We start from the raw sequence: 14177 nt of genomic DNA, 5'->3' as shown, positions 1-14177 counted from the left end.
ACTAAGAAAAGAAAAAAGGATGGTCTTGATACTCCTCAACCTCTGCCTCCTCGAGGGAAAAATAAAAAGCGTTTGGGTGCTAATACAAGAGGGGAAATTTGGGAGAGTGGTCGTGATCGTAGTAAAACCGGAGCTGTTGAGGAGGAAGATGAGAAAGATGAGCAAGAGGAAAGTGAGGAGGAAGATAATGAGATTGAACCAACTCAATTAGCAATCTAAAGCCAAGGAGTAGTGGAACAAGGTGGTCCAAGTCAACAACGCCGGTACCAAAGTGACTAACTTTTGGATGTTTTTCTAGTGGTACCGGCATTCTAGATATGGAAGATTCCAAGCCGGTATCTCGTGCCGGCTTGGTCCGTAATTTTTTTACCACGCCGTTAATAGGTTCCGGCTGCTCGATAATTTGTATAAGACGCCGGTATTTAAGTTCAAAACTCTCTAACTCCTAGATGTTTTATTGGTGGTACCGGCATGGAAAGTTAGGAGGGAACCATGCCGGTTTGGATATTCCATGGAATATTCGGTGGTAGGTAAAAAGTTAACTTCGTGCCGGCATGGTTTTTTTTTTGGTTGAAGACCACGCCGGAAATTGTTTCAGAATTGGGAAAATCTATTGCCGGCATGGAAATATTATGAATACTATGCCGGTTCTGGTGGTACCGGCGTGGTATTCATACTACAGGTATGCTGGCACCAAGATTTTTCAGAGAAAAATGGCGGTTTCAAACAACAAAAAAACAATTTTTCGACCCTTAGCAGCATTACTTGTGTGTTGGGGTTGCTTGTATGTTGAACATGTTTACTTTCTTGAGTTGGTTCTTCAAAAAACACTTGATGCTCACGAAAATCATGATCCAAGGGTGTTGGTTCATCATATAATTCCAATTGTGAGTTGTTATCATTAACCGAAGATTGAATATATGATTGTTGTTGTATTTGAGCTAAAGATTCAGCAGCTGCAATTCTCTCCTCACAATCATCTTCCATTTTCACAAAAAAAATTCCACCCAAAAATATTTTTCCCTCCTTCTACTCTCACCTCTCTCACACAAATTCAAATAAAAATACACATTAATATATCCCCCAAATACTTAAGATTTTACTAATTATTATTAACCATTAAACCTGATTAGTGACGGCTAGATTAGGAATTAAAATAATAATTACATAAGGGGTGACCCAGATTTGATATTTGGATCCTTATTTTGTCATGTAGATATATCCCCCAATTAGTTTTGATATCCCCCAATCACGCGTTCAAAATAATTCGTTGACCTCCCTAAAATAACTCATTTTACCTTGTTTATCTCCCTAAAGATAGTAATCTTTTTATCTAATAACTTCAAATCGCTTAAATTACTCCTTTGACTTTTCCAAAATAACTTATTTTACACTACACGAAATCAGGGTATTTGTAACGTTGCAAAAACGTTAGTATCTATATATTGTAACGTCAAAAAAATGTTGGAAACATGCCGTTATTATTAGAGCCACAATAATTTTTCAACGGTTTATTTCGTTACACTAAATTTTTATTAAATAACGGTTTCATCCATTGGAATAAATACACCAAAAGTTATCTAGTCAGCACAAGATTTATCTGATGTCATTTTGTTGTAACGGATAGTCATTATATTTCATGTCGTAATGGTTAAACTGTAACAGTTCGGTGTAACAGTTACTGTAACAGAGATTTTGTGTGTAACGGTTGACTTATTGACACCTGTCCTTTCTTGTAACAACTACATCAATGATTTTAATCATTGTTTTAGTTGATTGTAACATATAGTATTTAACAGTTATTGTAACGATTCATTACCATGACAGATTAGTGTAACGGCTACCGTACGACACGTGTCAATTAGATGTAACGTGTAATGTAGCGGATTCAAACGTTGATGATTGATTGTAACATTTTGGATATAACAGCTTGCTGTAACGATTCGATTCGTAACAGCTGACTGTAACGGTTGTTGTCTGCCACGTGTCTATAGCTTGTAACATATAGACTAACGGCTTTAGACGTTGAAAATTCATTGTAACAGTAATGAATTTGCCAGGTGTGCGAATTACTAACAGATATTATAACGTTGATTCGACGTTGGTAAAAAAAATAGTTTTCAAAAAAAAAAAAACGTTTTTTTACTGTTATAAATAAGCTCCCATAATTGGACCCTGCAATGCAATGCAATCCATTTCTGAAGAGCAATACAATTAGTTTCTGAAGCTGCATTGCAATTCATTTCTGAACCTGCAATACTGAATCTGAAACCCATAATTCAATCTCATTCCGCAGTACATACATTCTCATTCTAGCAGCACAAGGAGTTCATTCATTCAATTATTCTGGAATTCAATCTCATTCCACAATACATACATTCTCATTCTAGCAGCATAAGGAATTCATTCATTCAATTATTCTGGAATACATACTCCTCAATAATTCACATATGTAAAGTATATACGAGTATCATCTTTACGTTGGAAGAACTTCTTAAGCCTAAAAAAATACATGGTTCCCTATATGGTTATAATCAAATGAGAAGGGTTGTGTTTTTCAGCAGTTTCTAAATATAAGCAAGTGTTGTTCTGCATTATATATACCTTGGCTGAAAAAAGTTATTATCCGCCAAAAGAAGTTGTCCATTGAGATCATAGTAGCCTTAACCAGCTCTTGCCATCAATTCTAGTATCCTGAAAAAACAATAAACGAAACAGAAACCAAAATTAGAAACAGATCTCACATGAGAGAAAGATTCATTCAGTAATTTGGGCATTTCGTTTTACATGATTCTGCAAACAATAAAATTAGTGATAATCAAATTGGAAACAATGTTCGCAGGAGAGACAAAGAATCATTCAATTACATGTGCATTGTCATTCTGGAGTTCATACATTTTCATTGTTGAATACCATTCAATCATAATAATTTGAACATTGACAACCTAAGTATCAAAAGTTTGTATTTATTTGGCAGAATTGTAACTGCCAATTCACATACATGGTTCATATGAAAAAGTATGAAAAGTTGTAGTAAGAGTTTACTCACCATAAGAATTAGAGACGAGAATGTGTTACTTCTCAGTTATCCTACTTTCACAGCTTTGCAGGACCAACACTGTCTCATATCTTCCAACTTGTCTACATGTCCAGGTATTCTTGCACATCAACAGTTCTAATTATATTTCTCTATCAATGTCCTGCAACGCAAATACAAGGGCAGGGATAAACTTAATTCAAGAATCTTGATCTTGGTTACAAGTTAATCCCTCGCTTGTACAGCTTTGCAAGGCCAGCATGGTCTCACTTGTTCATCATTTGTCCAGCTTCAGGTGTTTGCATCAATGAATCCTTAAAAAGCAAAGAAAATGGTAGTATGAATCAACCAAATTTTTCATTTAGAGAGGACCATAATAATGATAAGTAATGCACATAACTTTAATGTGGTAAGAGTTCACTCACCAACTGGAATTAAGTAGGTTGCTTGTCAGGCTTGCTGCATCATCAATCTCCATAAGGTAAGCAATAAATGTGCCAAGAGAAACAACGCATATCCTACAAGACCTGTTCAAGAAGTCGAAATAAAATCATTTGAAGCAACTTCATTTATTCCAGATCTTGAATAGCCTTGGAGGAACAAACAACAGTCTCTTATCTTGTTCTTCACTTCAGATGGTACCGCGACACTAACACATCTCCAACTTCAAGTCTTCCGGTCAATGAGTCCTCAGAAAACAAAAAGAGAATGGTAGTAAGTGAGTATTTCAGTCCGGATAAAATAATGACAAGGAAAACTAATTATCATAAGAGTTTAGTCTCCAATGGAATTAGAGGGGAGAACGTATTAGTTATTAGGTTAGCTGCATCGATCTCCTTCATTCACAGCAAACCTAATGACTAATACGTATCCACTCTGAAAAATGTATGGTGGTTAGTTGCATCTCTTGTCAGGAATCATGTAAAAACATACTTGAAGAGATCATAATAGGTAAAAAACAAACCTTAAGGAAACCTGTAGCAGCCACATGTTCACTCTCCAAATGGAATTAATGAGGTTACTTGTCTAGTTTGCTGCATCCATCTCTATAAGGGGATTATGATTTGTGCCAAAAGAAACAACCCACATGCACAGAGTCTTCAAAACACTTGACAAGTAATATATATGTTTTGTCTCCGAAAATTATGTGTTTGGTGTTGTATCTTTAGGCATAAAAATAAATTTCCTGTGCTTTTGTGGTTGTATGTCAATCCTGCAATTCATGTTCAACAACTTGGAATCAAATCATCTATAGAAACTTCATTAATGAATAGATCATAATAGGTGACAAAACAAACCTGCGATTAAAAAGGAAACCTGCAGCAGCATCGTGTTCATGAGAATGACTAGAATCTTAGACGAAGGATACAACTCATATCAATGTAGGTGTATATTAATCCTGCAAGGCTCTATAAGGGAAAGAATAAATTCATTTTGACAAAGTTGATTTTGTCCAATAATGAATTTATTCAAACGCTTAAAGAGATTTGCAAGAACAATACTGTCCATATAGGAAACGTAACAACAAACCGCATACAAAACAAGAGGGAAATAGATTACAACCAAACAACAAAAAATATAGAGCAACAGTATGATGAAAGAGATTACAGTTGAGTTGAATAAACCTTATTTGAGTTGTAATCTATAGAAAGAGATTACAGCATCCAAGAGAAAAAAGAATGTAAAGAGTAAACATCAGCTTATAAACAACAACAACAACAAAAATCTATTGAAAGACAGAAATCTATTAAATGTAAAGTAGAAATCTATTGAAAGACATCAGTCATGGATACTAAGCAGTAAATAATATAGATGTTAAGCAGTAAACAACAACAACAACAACAACAACAAAAATCGAAAATATCTTGTTAAAATCTATTGAGATTACAACCAGGAAAACCCTAATTTTAAAGGGAAAAGTACAAATTTAAAACATACCAGTGAATCTATTAAGCAAATTGAAACCCTAAAGGAGAAAAATAAACAAATTTGATAAATCTATTTGTAGCTAAAAGGCACAAAGAAAACACCTTGAGATTGAACGAGATACAGTGAAAGATGCGAGTAAAGAGGTATCAGAGTTCTTCGTCTCCCTCTTTAGAGTTTAATGAAGATGGGAAAAAGGTCAGAGTTCTTCGTCTAACCCTTTCAATAAAACAGGAGGAGAGTTATTGAGTCAGAGGAGGGAAATGAAATTTGAGAGGGAAATCAGATAGGGTTTCAAATTTGTGAGGGAATGGATATCAAAAAGAGTTATTAGACTGGGAAAGTAAGAGGGAAACGAAATTTGAGAGCCAAAAGTTTCAGACAAGAGAGAAGAGTACAATAATTGAGGAGAGATTTGCTTTTTCTCTCAAAATATCTAGGTCCAAGACGTCCCGTTCGAGATAAAGTTGGTCAAATTTGTGGTCAAGTTGGTCAAATTTGTGGTCAAGATGGTCAAATTTACGGTCAAACACATAATCAGAAAAAAAACGAGGCATACTCAGGTTGCAAGATTACCATATACAGACCCGATGTTCTCATCCGGTCCAGGTTCGAGGTGTCAAATATATCAGATTGGATGAAACTGCAACCTATCACTTAACTCAGGTTGCAAGATTACCATATACATACCCGATGTTCTCGTCTAGGCGTGGTTTGAGGTGTCAAATATATCATATTTGATGAAAATGAAACCTATCATTGAACTCAGGTTACAAGATTACCATACACACACGATGTTCTGGTTCGGGCCAGGTTCCAGGTGTCAAATATATCAGATTGGATGAAATTGCAACCTATCACTTAACTCAGGTTGCAAGATTACCATATACAGACCTGATGTTCTGGTCCGGGAGAGGTTCGAGATGTCAAATATATCAGATTGAATGAAACTGCAACCTATCACTTAACTAAGATCGCAAAATTACCATATACTAGTGTTTTTGGGTGAAAACTGTTTCTGCTGATTTTGATAATTTTGGTTGTGTGGATGAGAAACGAGTCTAAACCCTAAACAATGTACTGCATGGGAGTACTTTTGATTCGAGGGATCAATCTGTACAATCCTGGACTAAACCAAGAAATGGCCGTTCCAGGCTTGCTTCGGTCACAAAGTGAAGGAGAAGGGTTGGTCTTAGGGAAGGAAGCGAAGAAAGTGTTGAGACCAGAATAGTTGATTCTGGAAGTGTGGGTGTTTCGTGAATTGTATCAGAAAGTTAAACTGGCTAGCTGGATGAAAAGCTATCATATGATTTCTGGATGTTGTATTTTTCTCCTGACCAAAACTTGTTGTTTGGTGGGAAATAGGTGAGACCTATTTATACAAGTCGCAACAAAACGTACCCTGGTATCGTAAGAAGTGGAAACGATTGAGTGATGGAAGAAGGGATTAAGGTAACACCTGGAATTTATGTTTCAATAATGAAGGATACGTTTACACCATTACTTCTAGCCATTACTAACCCCCCCCCGCTTTATGACACTTTCTGTAACGGGCGTATTGCATGCCGCACGCTGTAAACCGCCAGACCAATACCCTGATGAGTATCTGAAAAGGTGAGGGTACCCAAATATACCTCAATCTAAAACTTTTCCTACCTATAAGTCCTTTCTCCGAAAGTGATTGTCTACGGACTGAGTCGAGATAATACAACTAATCGGTTCACACTTCGTGTGATCGTCTATGGATACGAGATCGAGATAATACAACAACGAAGTATGTTTACTTGATATAAAGGTTCAGACTTAACCAAACAAAATAGGATTGCTTATCAAGTAAATAGGAATTAACGTTTGTGTAATTTACTTTAATTATAATAAAACAATTATAAAGCGGAAAATAAAAGTAAATGACACAGTAAGATTTTGTTAACGAGGAAACCGCAAATGCAGAAAACCCTCGGGACCTAGTCCAGAATTGAATACTCTCAGGATTAAGCCGCTACACAAAATTACACTTAACTTCGTATAGTTGAGACCAAGTAACTAACCATATAGTTCACCTAGTTCCGTCTGTATTCCCACGCCTCCGACTTATGAATGAGTCACGTACTTGGAACAATCCCTTTGGTTCGTATTCCAAACAGTAAAGTAACAAGAAATATGTTTGGTATCAACTCTATTCAACCAAGTGATATGAGTCGGACAAAGGCTTTTCCGTTTATCTTAACATAAACTCCTTCGTCGGGTCTAGATCTATCTTATGTTGAATCACCCAAAGGTAATCGATTAAGATTAAACAACAACACCTTTAATCCGAAAAACCGTGTTGATGCTGATCTACTCAATTAATCAATCCAATCTACCACAAGGATTAACCGATTATTAATTGGATCCTCTTTTACCCAAACAAGTATTGTGCACACCAAAGATTATAAAACCCAAGTCAGATCTTCAATATCTTCTTTGTCTTCAAATCTTCTTAATCTTCAGTAAAAACTTGCACACAATCACTTGAATCTCTTGTGATCAATCACGCACAGAACGGAGTCTGTTAACAATGGATTATCACAAGATCGTCTTTAGAACTAACAACAGTCTAAAGATCCCTGTCTAAACTCTGAACTAGTTTGAGTGAATCTTATATTAGAAGAGAAGATTCTCAAGAATAAACAAACTAGGTGCAATCAGATTTCAACCACCGTTAGTCAATCAAATCAATCGAAAATAAAGATAAATCGCAATTATCTAGTTTACCACCAACGGGTCACGCTAGAGATTCTCAATCTCAAAGAAGACTTTAAAACGAGCGGATGTAAGAGATTTCACCTAATTAGATTACTCTCCTTTCCGATAGGTGGCTGCACCAGTAACAAAACAAAAGAGGAAGTCTGTTGTTATGAAGGATTAGTTTGCTAGAAAGGCAAACTTCGTGTATTTATAGACAAGGAAATTTGGACACCAAGGAATTTCCAAAACCGAAAATATTCTCAAGATATTCATTAAAGCACAAATTCGGTTTCCATAATTCCTGGAAATGCTCTATCCAAAAATAACAATTGAAATCTCTCGGAAAATCTAATTAGTAAACGCACATCACTAATTCTGTAATTTTCCTACAAAGTGAAATTAATAACCTTAATTAAAATATTCTTAACTTACTTATGTTTCGATACTGGGATTCTCTTCTCTTAGCCGTCAAGGAATATCTTTGAACAATTATAGAAATAAACATTCACAGCACGTGTTCAAAGTTTGTCGACATCTTTACTTTGTAAGTTCTCTTTCTCACTTACAACCTTGAAAACGATTTTCCACACTTCCAAACAAGTTTAGAATTGGTTCATCTGACTTTCAAGAACTATGTAATTGATCAAACCAACATTCAATCACAATCATGGGTTTATGGTTCTACCAAAACAAGTTTCGGTTCTACCTCCATGTGAGTACTACGTATAGTCACACTAGCTTCCCAAAGATTTGATTGACTAGGTACTAGGATCGGTTCCCCACATATATATGGTATCTAACTTATATGTGTTTCACATGTTCATAGGATCGGTTCCCCTTTCTGCTATAAACCTTGCTGCACCCCATACAAAGATCAGTTCCCCTTGATGTACTGTACCCCTTACAAGGACCGGTTCCCTTTCCATTACTAGGACCGGTTCCCTTTCCCTTACAAGGATCAATTCCCTTTCCCTTACTAGGATCGGTTCTCTTTCCCCAAGGAAGACATAATCCGATCATACCACAAGTGATTACTTAAGATTGGTTTTACTAATAAAAGTTATACCAATACAAAAGTCAGGACTTTGTGAATAGTTCTACCAAGAACACAACAAGTTGCGAGCGGTTATACTCTATCACACATATTGGTTGTTCATAAGATATGCAATGAATAACAAAACCAATAACTCCTGGCAATTTCCTTTTCGGTCCACAAACAAGTTTATGAACTTACTTCCTTAGAACACATGTAAACATTGTTCCCTAGGATGAAATCCTCACCTCATACCCATACATAATCACAATAGCATTAAAATGATTATGGCGATGTCTTATCTACAAAGTTTAATGGTTAAGCAATAAACCTCGTATTGTATTCCTTAATACTATGTCTATCTAGAGTTCATATATGCTTCGCAGTTATGTTTTCAATATGCACGACTTGAAAGATATGTTAGGGAATGAAACATTTCAAGTCAAATATCACTAACCTCAAGTGGAAGGATGATTGTTGTCATTGTAGTCCTTGCTTCTTCACATCTTCAAGACTTCAAAATACTTGTAGTGTTTCATATCCTAATGCTTTCAAGCTAACCTATACGAAGTTTAACTCTAGTACATAATCAAGCGACTCTTAACATGAGTTTTGATTCACTAAAATATGACAACCAAACTTGACATACTAACGATTGGTGGGTTCAACCAAGCAATGCTCTAACAGTATCCCCAAGTTTGGGACATGTTTTGATATCTCGAGTGTTTTCGTGGAAAACATGTAGCACTTTTCTACGTGTGGAAAGTTTAAAATTGAGAGGCTTGCCGTTGGTAAATAGCATATGTGATGCTAGGCTCGTTTTGGCTAGTCGCCTAAAACTTGTCACGCGCTGAACAGCTCGGTGGCGAATTTCGATGGCTAAGATTACATCTCATGAGGAAGAGTGGCCATTGATTATGGCCGCATCTTGTTGTATAGCGAAGTGGCGCCATTGGCATAGTATCGCCTGGTGGAGCTATGGTATAACGGCATGCTAGTGGCATGCCAGTGACCGTGGCATAGCGATATGCTAGTAGTCGTGGCATGCCAGTGGCTGTGGCATGGTGGCATGCCAGTAGATGTGGCATGGTGGCATGCCAGTGGCATAGCGACATGCTAGTAGCTGTGGCATGGTGGTATGCCGGTGGCCTTGGCCTAGCGACATGCTAGTAGTTGGGCATGGTGGCATGTCAGTAGATGTGGCATGGTGGCATGCCAGTGACTGTGGCATAGAGATATGCTAGTAGTCGTAGCATGGTGGCATGCCAGTGGCCTTGGAATGGCGACATGCCAGTGGCGGTGGCATAGCGACATGCTAGTAGCTGTGGCATGGTGGTGCGCCAGTGGCCGTGGCCTAGCGACATGCTAGTAGCTGTGGCATGGTGGCATGCCAGTGGCCGTGGTGTTGTAGCATGGCCAAAGTTTAAGATTTGGCTCCGTGACTAAAGTTAAGGCTTGGAGGCATGGCCAAGGCTAGGGCTTGGCATCGTGGCCAAGGTTTAGGGTTTGGCATTGTGGCCGAAATTAGGCGCCGTGGACAAACTGGGATTTGGTGCCGTGGCCAAAGTTTAGGGTTTGGCGGCATGGCCGCTTAAAAGTTGCCACAAGTCTGTTAGTTTGGTGGCGAACTTGGATGCTGAGAATGCACCTCAAGAGGAAAGGTAGTCGTCGATCATGGCTACCTTTAGTTGGTAGTGGCACCTTTAACACGCGCTAGTGGCATTGCGGAATGGCTGGCATGGCTTGTGCATGCCTTTGGCACGGTTGCGCGCGTATCCATGGCCACTGAAGTTTTGGCACGTTAGTGTGGAGATCTTGCCTAAATTAAGGTTTGGCTTGTCGAAACCCTAAGTAGCATATATGACATATCGCATGTGGTGAGTGCCCATGTTTTGCGTGTTTTGCATGCGCGTGCGGCATGTGTGCCTGGCATGTGCGTTTGGCACGTTTAGTATACCGTTTGGTATGTTGGCGTGTTTTGGAAGCCAACTTAGTATGGAAACCTCTTTTAAGGCTACGACAGGTTTGGAGAAACCTAATTGGTCAATGAAAGTAGGGGGCCATCCAAGCATGGCGTGGCTACCCTTTTAGTGCGTGTGGCGGGTTTAATGCGACCTGATTGGTTGATCAAAAGATGGTCGGCCAAGCATGAGCGTGGCTACTCTTCTGGCGAGAGTGTGGCGGCTTTAGAGAGACCTGATTGGTCGATGGGAAGTGGGGCCGAAAAGATAAAGTGTGGCCACACTTCCAGTGCGTTGTGGCGGATTTAATTGCCTAGTTTGGCTAAGTATAGTTTCGACAAGGGGTCTAGTGTGCTGCGCGGGGGGTGAAACCCTAATTTTTGCAAGTAAGTCGGCTTTATATGTTTTTTTTGCGAGTTATCACAATAATTGGCTGGATTTTGTATGCTGCCACAAAAATCCTTATTTACAGAATGCAGTGTGCTTTCTGGTCCGGGCGAGGTTCGAGGTGTCAAATATATCGGATTGGATGAAACTGCAACCTATCACTTAATTCAGGTTGCAAGATTACCATATCCAGACCCGATATTCTGGTCCGGGCCAGGTTCGAGGTGTCAAATATATCAGATTGGATGAAACTGCAACCTATCACTTAACTCAGGTTGCAAGATTACCATATACTAGACCCGATGTTCTAGTCCAGGCGAGGTTCGAGGTGTCAAATATATCAGATTGGATGAAACTGCAACATATCACTTTACTCAGGTTGCAAGATTACCATATACTAGACCCGATGTTCTGGTCCGGGAGAAGTTCGAGATGTCAAATATATCAGATTGGATGAAACTGCAACCTATCACTAAATTCAGGTGGCAAGATTACCATATACAGACCCGATGTTCTGGTCCGGGCCAGGTTCGAGGTGTCAAATATATCAGATTGGATGAAACTGCAACCTATCACTTAATTCAGGTTGCAAGATTACCATATACAGACCCGATGTTCTGGTCCGGGCCAGGTTCGAGGTGTCAAATATATCAGAATGGATGAAACTGCAACCTATCACTTAACTCAGGTTGCAAGATTACCATATACAGACCCGATGTTCTGGTCCGGGCCAGGTTTGAGGTGTCAAATATATCAGATTGGATGAAACTGTAACCTATCACTGAACTCAGGTTGCAAGATTACCATATACTAGACCCGATGTTCTAGTCCGGGCGAGGTTCTAGGTGTCAAATATATCAGATTGCATGAAACTGCAACATATCACTTTACTCAGGTTGCAAGATTACCATATACTAGACCCGATGTTCTGGTCCGGGCGAGGTTCGAGATGTCAAATATATCAGATTGGATGAAACAACAACCTATCACTGAACTCAGGTTGCAAGATTACCATATACAGACCCGATGTTCTGGTCAGGGCCAGGTTCGAGGTGTCAAATATATCATATTGGATGAAACTACAACCTATCACTTAACTCAGGTTGCAAGATTACCGTATACTAGACCCGATGTTCTGGTCCGCGCAAGGTTTGAGGTGCCAAATATATCAGATTGGATGAAACTGTAACATATCACTTAACTCAAGTTTCAAGATTACCATATACTAGACCCGATGTTCTGGTCCGGGCGAGGTTCGAGATGTCAAATATATCACTTTGGATGAAACTGCAACCTATCACTGAACTCAGGTTGAAATATTACCATATACAAACCCGATGTTCTGGTCAGGGCCAGGTTGGAGGTGTCAAATATATAACAGATTGGATGAAACTACAACCTATCACTTGACTCAAGTTGCACGATTACCATATACAGACCCGATCATCTGGTCCGGGCTAGGTTCGAGATGTCAGATATAACAGATTGGATGAAACTACAACCTATAAATGAACTAATGTTGTAAGATTACCATATACAGACCCGATGTTCTGGTTCGGGCGAGGTTCGAGGTGTAAAATATATCAGATTGGATGAAACTGCAACATATCACTTAACTCAGGTTGCAAGATTACCATATACTAGACCCGATGTTCTGATCCGGGCGAGGTTCTAAGTGTCAAATATATCAGATTGGATGAAACTGCAACATATCACTTAACTAAGGTTGCCAGATTACTATATACAGTCCCGATGTTCTCGTCCGAGTCAGGTTCGAGTTGTCAAATATATCCGGTCGGATGAAACTGCAACCTATCACTGAATTCAGGTTGCAATATTACCATATACTGATCCAATGTTAAGTCCGAGATAGGTTCGAGGTGTCAAATATATCAGATTAGATAAAAATGCAACCTATCACCTAACTCGGGTTTCAAGATTACCATATACAAACCCGATGTTCTGGCCCGGGCGAGGTTCGAGGTGTCAAATATATCATATTGGATGAAACTGCAACCTATCACTTAACTCAGGTTGCAAGATTACCATATACTAGACCCGATGTTCTGGTCCGGGCAAGGTTCGAGGTGCCAAATATATCAGATTGGATGAAACTGCAACCTATCACTTAACTCAGGTTGCAAGATTACCATATACTAGACCCGATGTTCTGGTCCGAGCGTGGTTCGAGGTGTCAAATATATCGGATTGGATGAAACTGTAACCTATCACTTAACTCAGGTTGCAAGATTACCATACACAGACCCAATGTTCTGGTCCGGGCTAGGTTCGAGGTGTCAAATATATCAGATTGATGAAATTGCAACCTATCACTTAACTCAGGTTGCAAGATTACCTTATACAGACACGATGTTCTGGTCCGGGTGAGGTGCGAGGTGTCAAATATATCGGATTGGATGAAACTGCAACCTATCACATAACTCAGGTTGCAAGATTACCATATACTAGACCCGATGTTCTGGTACGGGCATGGTTCGAGGTATCAAATATATCGGATTGGATGAAACTGCAACCTATCACTTAACTCAGTTTGCAAGATTACCATATACAGACCCGACGTTCTGGTCCGGGCCAGGTTCGAGGTGTCAAATAAGTCAGATTGATGAAATTGCAACCTATCACTTAACTCGGGTTGCAAGATTACCATATACAGACCCGATGTTCTGGTCTGGGTGAGGTTCGAGGTGTCAAATATATCAGATTGGATGAAACTGCAACATATCACTAAATTCAGGTTGCAAGATTACCATATACAGACCCGATGTTCTGGTCCGAGCGAGGTTCGAGGAGTCAAATATATCAGATTGGATGAAACTGCAACCTAGCACTTAACTCAGGTTGCAAGATTACCATATACTAGACCCGATGTTCTGGTCCGGGCAAGGTTCGAGGTGCCAAATATATCAGATTGGATGAAACTGCAACCTATCACTTAACTCAGGTTGCAAGATTACCATATACTAGACCCGATGTTCTGGTCCGAGCGTGGTTCGAGGTGTCAAATATATCGGATTGGATGAAACTGCAACCTATCACTTAACTCAGGTTGCAAGATTACCATATACAGACCTGATGTTCTAGTCCG

This window comes from Papaver somniferum, chromosome 10 (assembly GCF_003573695.1).
Source record: "Papaver somniferum cultivar HN1 chromosome 10, ASM357369v1, whole genome shotgun sequence".
NCBI lineage: Eukaryota > Viridiplantae > Streptophyta > Magnoliopsida > Ranunculales > Papaveraceae > Papaver > Papaver somniferum.
This window is presented reverse-complemented; position numbering follows the sequence as displayed.